The sequence below is a fragment of the Ammospiza caudacuta genome, chromosome 8, assembly GCF_027887145.1.
Source record: "Ammospiza caudacuta isolate bAmmCau1 chromosome 8, bAmmCau1.pri, whole genome shotgun sequence".
In the NCBI taxonomy this organism is placed as follows: domain Eukaryota; kingdom Metazoa; phylum Chordata; class Aves; order Passeriformes; family Passerellidae; genus Ammospiza; species Ammospiza caudacuta.
The window spans coordinates 6792449-6806419 of record NC_080600.1 but is presented as its reverse complement, the minus strand read 5'-3'; the positions used below and the strand labels follow the sequence as shown (position 1 = coordinate 6806419).

General features: G+C 51.6%; 1 protein-coding gene across 1 annotated transcript in view; it reads right to left on the bottom strand.

Annotated features, from left to right (window-relative positions):
• SH3BP4 (SH3 domain binding protein 4) overlaps positions 1 to 261 on the bottom strand; it is a 34663-nt gene extending 34402 nt beyond the window's left edge. The window contains exon 1 of the mRNA XM_058809485.1: positions 147 to 261. The gene's annotated coding sequence lies outside the window, so the exon portion shown is untranslated. The remainder of the gene's footprint in view (positions 1 to 146) is intronic.
• Positions 262 to 13971: the final 13710 nt, after the last annotated feature.

Sequence of the window (13971 nt, the reverse complement as noted above, 5' to 3'; positions counted from 1 at the left end):
CTGCCTCAGCCCCGACCCTCCGCCGCCACCGCCTTCCTTGCTCCCTCCCTCCCTCCGCCGCCGCCACAAACTTTTCCCCGCCGGCTCCGGGGTCCCTCGGGAGCCGCTCCCGCATTCCCCGGGCTCGCCCCGCTCCCGGCTCTCACCTGCGCCCGCTCCGTCCCCGCCACCGCCGCCACCGACACCGAACCCGGCCCCGCTCCCGCCGCTCTCCGGGCGCGCTCCCGCCGGCACCGGCCGCGCGCGTCCGCCCCGCTGACGTCACGGGGCGTGGCAGGGGCGTGGCCCCGCGGAGGGCGGGAACGAGGGGGGTGCCGGGCGGGGGGGGGGAACGGGGGATGGCGGGGGCGGGGGGTGTAAAACACGTGGGGAGGGGAAAAGGACGGGAAAAGCGGGATGGGGGAATGGGAATGGGTCCTTGTGCAAGGGGGGAGTGCGAGCCACGCCCAGCCCGGTGTGAGCGCGGGCACTCTCGCCGTGGTGACACTCGCGGTGGTGACACTCGCCGTGGTCACACTTGGTGGTCACACACCGTGGTGGTGACACTTGCCATGGTTACACTCGCCGTGGTGGCCGCACTCGCCGTGGTGACACTCGCGGTGGAAAAAGGGGAAAAAGGGGGTTGTGCTCCCTAAAATCCCATAGACTGAGGGAGCATCCCAGCCTGGGATGCAGGGTTAGGAAATGGGCTACCAGGACAGGCATGGACACAACGTGCAGTGTGAGCACACTCGTGGTGGTGACACTCACACTCAAAACTTGGGGGAAATGAGGTTTATCCTCACCCGGCTCCCCTCCCTCACTTCTTTTTTTTTGGCCTTTTTTGTCAAGCTGCAAAATCCTGGTCAAGCAGAAATCCCGCCCCTGTTGCTCTCCCCGGGTGGGAAAGGCAGGAGGAACGCGGAGGAAAAGGCTGAGCTCTGGTTTCTCGTGTTAAGCACTATCAGAGAGTGGCTTCCAGCTTTTTCTGCTGGAAAAAGGGGGTTGTGCTCCCTAAAATCCCACAGACTGAGGGAGCATCCTGGCTGGGATGCAGGGTTAGGAAATGGGCTACCAGGAGCATCAACCCAGCAGGACAGGCATGGACACAAAGTGCACCCAGAGCTGGTGGCCACCAACAGCCCCACGGTGGCCATCTCCCATTGGGACACCCTTTGGAAAAGCAGCTGAGTGAGAAATACCGGAGCAGATGGTTCTGGGCTGCTCGAGCCGCTGCTCTTCCCACCCCCCTCCTTGTTTTTTCCTGGGTTTAATCGGGATCTGATGATTAAATTTCCTCTTCCTGGTGCTGGCTCCTCCTGCGCCCAGCACGGCAGAAGGAGACGGAGTTTTGGCCGGGCTGGGACAAAAGTGGGGTGGCAAAGGGGTGGCTGTGGGTCCTTGTGTGGCCAGACCCCCATCCTGGGGGTCAGCTGGGGCTTGCCAGCCTCATCCCAGCTTTTTCCTGGCTCCCCAGAAGGAGCCACACAAAACCACTTCAAAGCAGCCTTGGGGGCTCTTTTCTGCAGTGTGATTTTGGGAGCTTTGGGGTTTGTCCAAGGGGAGCTCCCTGCAGCTGGGTAACCCCATTCTCTAACTGCAACAGGGCACTTCCATCCTGTTTTGCCAGTGGAAAACACTGGGATGGCACCTGGGATGAGCTGGGCTGGGTGCTGCCCCCATCTGTGCCTTGGCACCAAGCCTGGGGTGCTCCTGTCCCTCTGCTCCTGCAAAACTCTCATTAAAATCAGTATTTCAGTTGCTGGTTTACTCATCTTTTCCATCTCTGGTGTGATTCCCCATCTTTTGGATACTGAAAAGTCCAAGTTTATTCCTGTCTTGGGCTGGCACCTCGAGTGGCTTTGAGTACAAAAATGTTTTTTCCAATGGGCAGGAGGAGGTGTATGAGAATCTGCAGTTCCAGCTCAGCATCCCTTGGGAAAAAAACACATCTCCAGGTGCCAGAACCGTGCTTGGACTCCATTAAAAATCAGCAATTTGTGGGTGACAAAAGTTGCAGCTTTCCCAGCGCTCAGGATGTGCCTTGGGCACGTTTCTGGTGCCGAGCCCAGGATGGAGGGATGAGAATTTCACCTGCACCCATCCCTCTCTGCTTCCTGAGAGGTTTGCAGTGCCCAGGAGCAGCTCAGAGCAAGGCAGGAATCATGGGGAGCAATTAATATTGGACAGAATGCCCCAAGGAGGCTTTTCTGTGGCGCTGGGATTCCATCCTGCAGGAAATCCATGGTAAAGTTCATTTCTCTGTGTGTTCCCCTCTGGGGTGTTTCTCAGGCACAAATCTGGGTGGAAATTTTTGGTCTGAGCAGTTCCTAGGAACAGGGCTGCTCCAGGATGGCATTCCCATGGGTAAGGTGTGTGAGTGTAGCCAGCTTATTTTGGGAAGAGAGCAGCTCCTTTCTGCTCTGCTGCTGCCTTGGGAATTGTGGACAGGTGTCGCAGACATCTTTTTATGGAAAATCCTTTCCTTAGGATTTTTCCTCCTGAGAAGCTGAGAGGCCTCAGGAACAAAATGTAAACAATGGTTATCTGCTGCTGTGGAATGCAACAGGTGGATCTGTGATTGGCCCATGTTGGTTGTTTGTAATTAATGGCCAATCACAGTCAGCTGGCTCAGACAGAGAGCCAAGCCACAAACCTTTGTTATCATTCCTTCTTATTCTATTCTTAGCTGGCCTTCTGATGAAATCCTTTCTTCTATTCTTTTAGTATTGTTTTAATGTAATATATATCATAAAATAATAAATCAAGCCTTCTGAAACATGGAGTCAGATCCTCGTCTCTTCCCTCATCCAAGAACCCCTGTGAACACCACCACAAACAGGAGCTGGACATCCAGACCTGGCTCTGCTGAGCCCCAGCAACACCAATCAGGGCTGGAGCATGGATCCCCCTCACCAGGGGGATCACAGAATCCCAGAACCATGGATTGGTTTGGATCCCATCTCATTCCAAGCCCTGCAGGACCAGGGATGCTCTCACAGACAGAGCAGCAGCTCAGCCACGAGCCCTGAGCTCCCAAAACCTCCCAGAAGGGAGAGCTCCCAAACCTGACCCTGATCCACTTCCACGTGGAATATCAGAGCACCCCAAGCCCCACGTTTGCTGCTACGGCCACAGGGAGGGTTTTTCCATGATCCTGCAGTTTTGGTTGGATTCCAGGGAATCCCTGAGCCTGGATCATGCTGTGGGTGGCTTTCTGGAGCTGGGGGAGCCACCACTAGCCCAGGGTTGTTAAATCTACCTTGGCTGCAAAGGTAGGTTTAATAACCCCAGGTTAGTGCAGCGCTCCCCTGGGGCGAGCTCTTCCCAGGCCAGCCTTCCCCTTGCTGAGAATTAATTACAGCCCTGATGGTTAATGACAAATAACCGGCAGGGTTGGATGTCCCTCTTCTCATCTGGAAGTTATTGACTCCTCCCTGGGAAGCAGCAGCAGCAGCACATCTTTGTTTGCATCCCGAGGCAGGGATGGGGGCAGCGCTCCCAGGTGTTTGCTCAAAGGGGTTCAGGAGCTGCGTGGAGCCAATAAATCCCAACGGGATTTGTGTTCTGCAGGTATAACATTCCTGCTTCAGAGCCAATTACCCTCAGAAGTGCCTCGTAAACGAGGCTTGCCTCATTAGGAGCTGGCAAACAAACCCTCTGCCAGGCTCCCCACGTGGATTATTTCTGCTTCCCTTTTTGGAATTCTGTTATGCCAGGCTGGAATTGAAGCAGATTTACTCCTCCTTCACAGGCATCCACCCCACCTGATTTCCTCCTGTAGCTGGGAGTCTGGAGGGTTTGTTCCCGTTCCATGCATGGCAGTGGCTGAAGGCAGCAATTCCCTGTGTGATATTGGCAAGCCTGACCTCTACTTTTACCAGAGGGCAGGGATGGATGGGATTTGGGGGGAAAATCCTTCCACAGGATGCCCAGAGAATCTGTGGCTGCCCCTGGATCTCTGGCAGTGTCCAAGGCCACGCTGGACAGGGCTTGGAGCAACCTAAGATAGTGGGAGTTGTCCCTGCCCATGGCAGGGGGTGGAATGAGCTTGAAGGTCCCTTTCCAACCCAATCCATTCCCTGATTCCATGATTCATACATCTGTGGCTCTGTTGGTGCCAGAGCTCCCAAAGCTGTGGGAAGGGGGGGCTGTTATCACCTGTGATCACCCCTGGAAGGGGTTTGTGAGGTGACAGGAACACCTGGCCAGGTGACAACCACTTCCTGCTAATAACAGGGATTAGTTTTTTAAGCCTGATGAGGATGTGCACGGAGCAAAGGACAGAGCTTCCGGAGAGGCTTTTAATATCTCTGCCTGCCTGGCATCAGCTGAGGGAGGGAATGAACAAAGGACAGTGTGACCGTGGTCACAGGGGTCTCAGGATGAGGGAAGAGACTGAAAGGATTTGACTCCATGTTTCAGAAGGCTTAATTTATTGTTTTATGATATATATTGCATTAAAATGATACTAAAAGAATAGAAGAAAGGATTTCCTCAGAAGGCTAGCTAAGAATAGAATAAGAAGGAATGATAACAAAGGTTTGTGACTCAGACAGAGTCTGAGCCAGCTGGACTGGGATTGGCCATTAATTACAAACATCCACATGAGACCAGTCACAGACCCACCTGTCGCATTCCACAGCAGCAGATAACCATTGTTTACATTTTGTTCCTGAGGCCTCACAGCTTCTCAGGAGGAAAAATCCTAAGGAAAGGATTTTTCATGAAAAGATGTCTGCGACAGGACAGCAAAGAGGTGGAGGGGAGAGGCGAAAGAGCTTGAACAGGGACAGCTCTTGAACCTTTTGTGCTCCTCGGGGCAAATCCTGCAGTGCCCTTCCTCAGCTCTGCACACAGATCCTGCCCCCAGCACACCCCTCACCCCTGCCAGGGTACAAATCCTGCTCACCCTGCGGGAAGGGATGGGGTTTGGAGAGATTTGCACCAACCTCTCCCATCCTGGAAGACTAGTCCACATGGAAAAGTCCTTTATTAAAACCAAAATCCTAGAATTCTAGAATGGTTTGGGTGGAAAGGAGCCTTAAAGCCCATCCCATTCCACTCCCTGCCTTGGGCAGGGACACCTTCCACTATGCCAGGGTGCTCCAAGCCCCATCCAACCTGGCCTGGGACACTGCCAGGGATCCAGGGGCAGCCACAGCTGCTCTGGGGATCCAGCACCATCCCAGGGAAGGATTCCTTCCCAATATCCCACCCATCCCTGCCCTCTGGCAGTGGGAAGCCGTTCCCTGTGTCCAGTCCCTCCAGGCCTTTGTTCAAAGCCCTTCTCCAGCTCCCTTGGAGCCTCTTTAGGTATTTTTTGTAGTAACCAAAATCCTTCATTTTAGAGCCACCATTACCCAGTTCCCTTTTCCTTGTCACCCTTTGAGAGCCAAGGAATCCCTGTCCTCCCCTCCCACTCTCACAGCAGCAGGACCCACATCCCACAAGTTAACTCTGCCCACTCCCTTCTTCCCCTTCCTCCCCGAGTCCCATCCCACAAAATAAAACAGCTTTTGTTCCCTCTGGAGATTCTCCTGGCAACAGAACCATGGAAGCTGCAAAAAAAAAAAAAAAAAAAAAAAAAAAATTTAAAAAAGGAGAAAAAAAAATTTTCCCAGCCTCAATGAGAGCTCTATCTAAAACCAACCACCAGGATAAGGCTGTTTCATCATCCTTAGGGGATAATGGGAGCAGGGCAATCATTGCTGGTTGTGAAGGCTTCCCAGGTGGATGAATATCCCTGCCTAGCACAGGGGGATGCAGTTGTTGGTGCATCTTCATGGATCTTGATGTGAGTGTGAGATGGCTCCGACCTCCTCCCTCTGTGCACCAAGAGATTCCAGGCTGTGGGGTTTCCTCAGTCAGGCTCCAGCAGATTTCTGTGGGCCTGGAAAAGGCCCAGGGCTTGCAGGAGGGAGTTGGAGGAGCAGAAAGTCCTGGTTTTCAGCCAAGAATGCTTTTGTCTTTAGCTAAACACCCTCCCAGGCTGCCTTTCCCTGCCCCTCAGAGGCTCAGAGCTGCCCTTTCTCCACCTCTTTTGTGCTCCTGATTCCCAAATTTTACCTCCACACCTAAAGATTCTCTGGGGCAAAGGCATGGGGAGCAAGAGCCATTTAGTGGTGCTTGCATCTTTATTTATTATGATCATTTATTCCCCTCCCTCTCTGCCAGAGCCCTTGCACTTCCCAGACATCTCTGTGATAAAATGAGGGGAAAATTTCCCTCCTTAAGCAGCGTTAAGACACAATAATTCCCCGTGTTCACTGACAAACAGCCTCGTTTATGGCTGCTACACTAATCAATGGGGTTAATTGAACTGATGACTGCGCTGGCTTGTGCTCAGAGCAGCTGCTTCACATCATTAGCCCTGTTTGGATCTGCCTGTGGTCATTCCCACCTGGATTTCCCCCACTACACACCACTGTGGCTTGGGACAGGGACAATTAGAAGGCATTTAGAACAGCCTGGCACAAATACAGGGCAAGCCCAAAACAGGCAGCATTTTCTACAAATTCATCCCAGGAATACCAGGTGGAAGTGTCCCGGCATAAAAGCAGAGGATAAAATAGCAGCACCCTCAGCTACCCGCTTTTCATTTTGGTAAAGGGCTCAGGACTCAAAAGATAAAGGAGAAAATGAGAATTCCCTCAGTTTTAGAGGCAGGGCAAAGTGAGAAAGAGGAATTAGACCAGGTTGGGCAGGGAATGGAATGAGATGTGAGATGTCCCTGACCATGGCAGGGGAGGGGAAGAAGATGAGCTTTCAGATCCCTTTCCAAACTATCCCGGGATTCTCTGGTCAGCCCCATGCAGCACAGCAAGGGCACAGTGCTGAAATTTGCCATAATTCAGGGCATTTCCAGTGGGGATCTCAAACCCAGAATGAGGGGCTGACAAATCTTCCAGCCCAAAACTGTGCTGAGATAAATCTGGGGACATTTATAGCCAGGACCAGGGGGACAAAGCAATGATGCTGACACTCAGATTTCCCTCATTTCTCCTGGCAGGGTTTGAAATCCACAACCACAGGAGGTGGTGGCTGTTTTGCCCCTCAGGTGCCTGTCCTGGGCGCTTTCTGCACCCTGCCAAGGACGAAGAGCATCCCAAGTGAGTTTGATCATTCTGAAATGATGTTAAACATCAGCTGCCAGGTACAGCCCTGCCCGCGGCTCTCCCAACAAAGCCTGGCTTGTCCAAAAGCTGAGATTTAAGCCAGCCAGAGATAACCACTCGGCTGTTCCTTCCCTCAATGCCTCCTCTGGCCTGGGGGAACACACACACTTCCTTTCTGTGCCGCCGGATTTGCCTTTCAATGCCCCATTATGTCCCGGATCGAGGAGTTTGCTCGGCTGCCCTGCAAAGAAACAGGGTCAAAAGAATTATAATTTTTTTCTCCCCCCAGTTAATAACTGAGCGTGCTGAGCCTGAATTGCTTTCTTTAAGCATGTCAAGGGGAGCAGCAAGCACTCAACTCCGCGTTTTTATTGGCACTCCCTCTTTTCTAAGCCCATTATTTGCCCTCCTTTTCTCCAGCAAAGAAATGCCCAGTTCCCTTCTTTTCCAGCTCATTTAGCTCCCAGTGCCATGGGATTATGAGCATTAAGAGACCCTCCCTGCAATAGCAATGGCCACCAACCCGTAAGCTGAGCACGAATGGCACAATTCCCATTTTTAAAGTGGGGGAATTGGAGCGAGGCAGCATCATCTACCAGGCTGCTTCTGGTGTGGTGGGCACCCTGCGGAAAAGATCTGGGATTTGTGTGGTCTGTTCCTGCCAGGGATGGAGCAGCAGATGGGAGCACCAGGGTTTTGGGGCAGAATGTGGGTTTCTTTGAAGTGAAATGCCTGCTGGCTTTCAGGGCACGGCCAGGGCTCTGCAGAGCTGCTGAAGGTCAGAGCCAGGGCTGGAGCCTGTCTGGTGGCGTCCCCTTGCCAGCCTCTTTGTACTATTAATTATGGCCATGAGTCTGCAGCCTTTCCAAGCTCTCTGGCTCCAGTTTGCCATGTGGGAAGGAGCTGGGATGCAAACTGAATTCCCCCTTTGACAATTCCCGACAGGTCCCGCATTATTTATTCCTCTAACAACACTCAGATCCATCCTCAAAGCATCCTCAGAGTGGCTTTTTTTTTGTGGGTCAGAGTGTTTCATGGGACGCAGAAACCTTCCTCCCCCCTGGACTTGGCATTCCCATTCCTGCCAGGGCTCCAGCTGCTCAGCCAAGCAGCCTGACCGGTTTTCCACCTGCGGATTTTTTGGCAGATCTCCCGACACACAGAGCTGAGGGTGAGCAGTTCTTGGGCACTGGCAGCCCCCAGATATGCCTGGAAACCTCTCTGCAGCCCTCCAAAGGTGAGGTTTATGCAATTCCTTCTGTGTTGCAAATCTCACCTCCTGGGCTATGAGTTTTCACCACTTCTCCATGCTGATGGTTGCTGGAGGTGAGGTGCCACCACAATTCCTGGGGAGCCTTTAAGGTTGGATTTGAGGATCTTGGAGGTCTTGTCATGATTCACAAGATGGTGAATCATCTTGTCCAGCCCTCATGATTCTGTGGTTCCATTTACAATCAGATCTGACACAAGGATAAATCCATCCTGGCAAAGTTTTATATGGAAAAACATGTATAAATGTCTTGGCAAAGAAAAAAATCTGCACGAGTGCTCGTACCTTATTAAACACCAGAAAACCCACATCGAGGAAGATGTAAAAGCTATAAACATCCCCAAATCCATTGCTGGGTGAGTTTTTTGGGGACTTTGAGACATGGAAGGAGCAAGTAAACAAGCTGGGATTTTCCCCTCTGCATGCAGCAACGTCTCCAGCATGGCGGAAAGCGTGATCAATAATTGAGTGAGAAGCCACGCGGCTCAGAGCTCTCACAAAGCACAGCCTGAGCATCCAATATTTATTTTCAAGCCTTAAATAATGCATCTGCAAATGCTTCTAAGTGGATATTTTAAGGCAAACAAATTTATGTCATGAAAAGTTAATTGGTTAGAGCTTCTCCGAAGGAAAATCACCAGCAACCATGGGAAACACCCCTCAGCTCCTCATTGCATTAGTCCTGTTCTTCCTTGTAAATTAGGGGGCAATTCCATAATTTCTAATTAAGGAATCATTTGCTATCAATTAGCCCATGTAAGTGGATTTCACTTGCTCCCAAAGCTAAATCACTTAAGCCCTGGCATTTCCTCCTCGCTGCCGCAGCGCCGGCGGAGTGGAGTGGGAATGGGAGGCAAGGGATTCTTCTGACACCCGTTCCCATGGGATCTGGGTGGGATGGATCCATCCCCATGGCTCAATTCACTGTGCAGACGTGTGGCAAATGCTGTAGGCAAACAGAGGGAAAATCACCCATTGTCCAGGGAGGTGGGATGGGTTGGACTTGGGTGATGCAGGTGGTTCGTTTGTAACTCAGAATATTCTGTGATTCTGTGGTGGAAGGTGGTGGGATTTGCATGGCATGGAAGGGAGGGATATGGCCAGGACAGCAGTCACAGGTGGTCCTAGAGGGGTCCTGGGGTTCATTCGGGTGGAGTTATCACCATTAAGGACAGCTTGAGCTGGAGGTGAAGGGAATGAAGCTGCTCCACTCCTGCTCCCAGGCACTGCTGTGTCCCAAAACACTGCTGGGCATGGGCAGGAGCTCTGGAGGAATGACCTTGGCCAGGGCTGGCCACAGGTGTTTGCTTCCACCTTGGCAGCAGATTAAGGGTTTGCTGTTAAATCCAGCACGGCTGGCATGTTCCCTCCACACCTTGTCCTTCAGCTCCCCTGTCCCAGGGAATGAGTAAACATGGCCAGGGACACAAGGACCTTCCCCTTTTCCTGCCCCAGCCTCATCCCACATTACAAACCTGGGGAGCAGATCTGGCTCAGCACCCCCAGCCACCCCAGGTACCCTGCCTGTTCAGCTGCTGCCACCTCACGCTTCTCCTTATGAAACCCAAAGAGATAAAGGTGAGACGAGATAAGAAAGGTTCACAGCCTCTCATCACAGGATGAGATTTCTCATCTCCAGCCAGGCTCTCCTGCCTCTGATGTTTATTTGCTGTTTGAGCCAGCATCCAGCAGGAGATGAGTTGCCTCCGCTGGGATTTCAGCTCAGTCCGATCAGAAGAAATTGCTTTTGACAGCTTTGTGATAGAAACACCTTGGGTGAAACTCGCCCCTGGTTGAAGCTCTCTGGGGTCCCTGGGGCTGGATTTGGCTCTGGCTCTGGCTGGGAAAATTAAAACCAGGAATGAAAAGCCTGGAAACGGAGTAACCTGGACCAAAAAACAGTTAACAAGGGATGGCTTAGCCCACAATAACCTCAGGAGCTCAGAGGGTAATGGGGGGAGAGCCTGGCTGCAGCTTCATGGGCTGCGTGACGTTGGTGTTATCCCCTCGGGTGCTTAGGCACAAACACAGCATTAAAAATCATAAACTAATCCCAAATGCTCCTGTGCAAACCCAGCTGACCTGGGAGAACCAGTGCTACCACTTCTGCAGGAGTTATTCCTTCCTGGCCTTTAGAGAGCGAGCCAGGGTCATGCTGACACAGAGCCCTGAACATCCAAGCGCTGCTCCTCAATTTCTTTCTCGTGGCAAAACGCTTGGGCTGAGGGAGGTTTCCCCACTCTGCAAGACTTGCAGGAGGTGGGAGGAGTGGGGAAGCAGAAATGAGCTTTTCATGCCTCGCTGCCCTCAGTTCAAAAGGCTCTCACCTCCCCAGGAGCACGTTCACCGCTCCTATCTAGTCCCAGCAGCTCTCCTGCTCGTCAGGGGCTGGGACAAACAGGAAAGCATGGAATTACTTTGATCCCAGCCTTTAATACCTTCAAGGCTTTATGTTACTCTTGGATTGTGGGAGCTGGGTGCTGTCAACACATCCAAGCTCAAGGATTTTTCCTTGGAGCCTGGTGGAGGTATCAGGCCCACTTGGATCCAGCTCCACCAACCCTTTTGATTGGGGTCCAAAACTCTTTTTTCCTCCTTGGAGGGAAAAAAATAAGTGGGGAGGGTGGGGAATGGGTGTCAGATAAACATTTCTATGGCAAAATTGCTCAGTTTTTCTTCATGGTTTTATTTTCGAGGAGCTAGTAGAATCCTGTATCCCTGTGTCCATCCCAACCCATCCCAGATGGATAACAGGGCTGTGGTAGTGGCAAAAGCAGCCTGGATCTTGGAGCAGCTGGAATGAGAGAGGGTTGTCACAGCCATTTTCACAACAAGAACTAAATTTGGGATGAAAACACCACTTTAAAAAGTTTATCAGGAATTACGTCCGAGCATCACAAAACTTGAGAAAAGCATAAATCTGACAGGAATTTAATGGTTGCAAAAACACCCTCATCTCACTCTCCTTTTCATCCCTGTTTTTCTGCCCATAATTCACCCACTCTGGCTTCATTAAAGACTCCAGTAAATCATTCCCAGGGTCGGAGACTTGCCAGTTTGCCTACAGCTTAATGGCACCTTTCACTTGACTCTTGTTTTCTTTATTTGCTTCACACTGCGGGAAAATACTCAAGCCTGACTTAATGTCAGTGGGAGGAGCACGAATAATGGGAATGGGAAGTTTAGCCCTGGTCCATTTAGCAATTACTACACTGAGGGCTCATGGATTTTTAGGATATGCTTATTAAAACACATATAAAATGGCATTTTTTATATGTGTGTATATATTATGCCCAGAGAAGCTGTGAATGCTCCATGTGTAGAATTATTCCAGGCCAGATTGGACAGGGTTTTGGAGAAACTTGGTCTTGTGTAAGGTGTCCCTGCCCATGGCACTGGATGAGCTTTGGGGTCCCTTCCCACTCAAACCACACTGGGATGATTTTTTTGCACATTTACTTTAATGCACACTAAATCCTCCCTGCCCTCCATCAAACCCAACAACAGAGAACTGAGGTTTTGCTTTTTGGGGTCACTGGTCATTCTCCAGATCCCAACCAAGACCTCTGGGACCTGCTGGAGCACCACTTCAACAAATACACATCTCCTGGTGGATTTTCCCAGCCCTGGAAAGGAGCTGTGACCCTCATGGACAAGAGAGAATGAGACCTGGCAAGGATCATGATGGGCTTCCAGGTGCCCGTGTCTCTCATTTTGAGACTTTCATTTGGTCCTGGAAAAGCAGTTCAGCTCCCTGTTTTCCATCCCTGACCTGTCCATGAGGGTCACAGCCATCATCACCTCATGCTCAAGGGGAATTTCCATTACGGCCTTGTGAAAAGGTCTCAGGAGAGAGCCATCAGAGATGCCAAACCCTCATCCTCCCTCCCTCTGCAGGCTCTGCTGCACCACCCCAGGGGAGCAGCAAATTTGGGTGGCTCGGGGGCAGTCACAGACCCTGAGCAGAGCGTGATCACCTTTCCTGATTAGTGCCACCACGCTCCACTGCCCTTCCTGGCTAATTCACCATTAACATTCCCCTCCCTATCCCCAAATCTCCTGCCTCTCTGCTTGGCAGACCTGGTGTATCATTTACTGAGTGCATGAAACTCTCCAGGATTTTTCCCTAATTTTTTGGGATTGGGAAGAGTGCAACCCCAAACGAGATCATGGTATCCTGTGATGGAGCAAGGTCTGGCAAACAAACAAGGAACAGGAATGGCATCTCCACAGGATTAAAGGTGCAAAGGAGCAGTGGGGTGCTCCTCCTGCACTGGTTTAGGAGAATCTCCCAAGAAAATCAGGATTGCTCCCCTTCCCTCCATGGCAATGTGGCTCCAAAACCTGGTGGCCCCAAGGGGAGAAGTTGTGGCTTCTTCTCTGCCCTTGTTCCAGGAGCCTGCACAGCTCCTTATCCTTATGGATAAGGGCTGCCAGCCTCCATTTCTGCCACCCCAGTGGCTTTCACAGGGCTCAAAGGGCAATTTTCAGTTTACAAACACTCACTGGTCTCCCAATGGACCCTGAAACAGGGCACATTCATTGTTCAACCCACGTGGGCGGCCACAGGAATGCAGAAGAAATTGCAGCCTGGACCCAGGATCATGAAAACTCCTTAATTCTTGGCTCCTCTACAGCTGCAGAGTCTGGATGGTTTTTTTGGTTCGGTTTAATCTAATCTGGGTTGGAGGAGCTGCCCCCGAGGAGGGGAGGATTGTGAACAACTCTTCTCCCAGCTCCCTTTGGATTGGGACGGGATTTCCCAGAGCAGTGAGGGGTGAGAGGAGAAGCCTTTTCCAAAATGCTGTTAAAAGTGATCGAGGGTGTGGATTTGTGCCCAGCACCCCTGAGCCCTGCGGTGCTTGGGTGAATCTGCTCCAATGACAGTAAAACTCCTTTTCCCAGAAGGGGCAGGTACGGATGTTGCTTGGCAAGCAGTAAAGTTTTACAACTTGCTGTAAAAGGAGGCACAGAGGTTGGTTTTTCCCCTCCCACAAAAAATCCCCATGCAGTAGTCAGGGGGAAGAAATCCCCCTGGGCTCCATCCACATTTGTGCCTTAAAAATACCTGTCCTTGAGGTGTAGATTCCCCATCCATCCCCGAGTGCCCTGGATGTGATCACAGACTCATTAGGTTTAAATTCCTAACGTGGACCAGAGCCAGGAGAGACAAAAAAGACTCACTTGGGATCCCCTCATCATGTCAGGAAAGGAAAGAAAGCATCAATCTGTTGCTTTGCCCTTGCCAGGAGCCCCTTTCCTGCAGGCTCCGGGTTGCACTCTGCCTGCAGAGAGAGGCCAAGGAGTTTTGGGATGCTGACTGGGATGTTTTCCTGCCAGCTGTCCTCCTCAGGTGGCTTTGGGGTAGGAATTTTTGTGCAGGAATCAACTGATCCTCGGACTGTATTAAGTGGAAAAGGGCAGAGCAGCCCAAGACCCCCGGAGAGGGTGAACTGAGCCAGCAACATCCGAACTCTCCCTGTTCAGCGAGCCCCTTTCTAATGCTAATATCCTGCGGGGAAATCCTGCCAAGGAATTGCTCGCATTCCTCCCTGCAACAACAAACCGGCAAGAGCCAAACCCCCAGCCTGGCCCCCCACATTC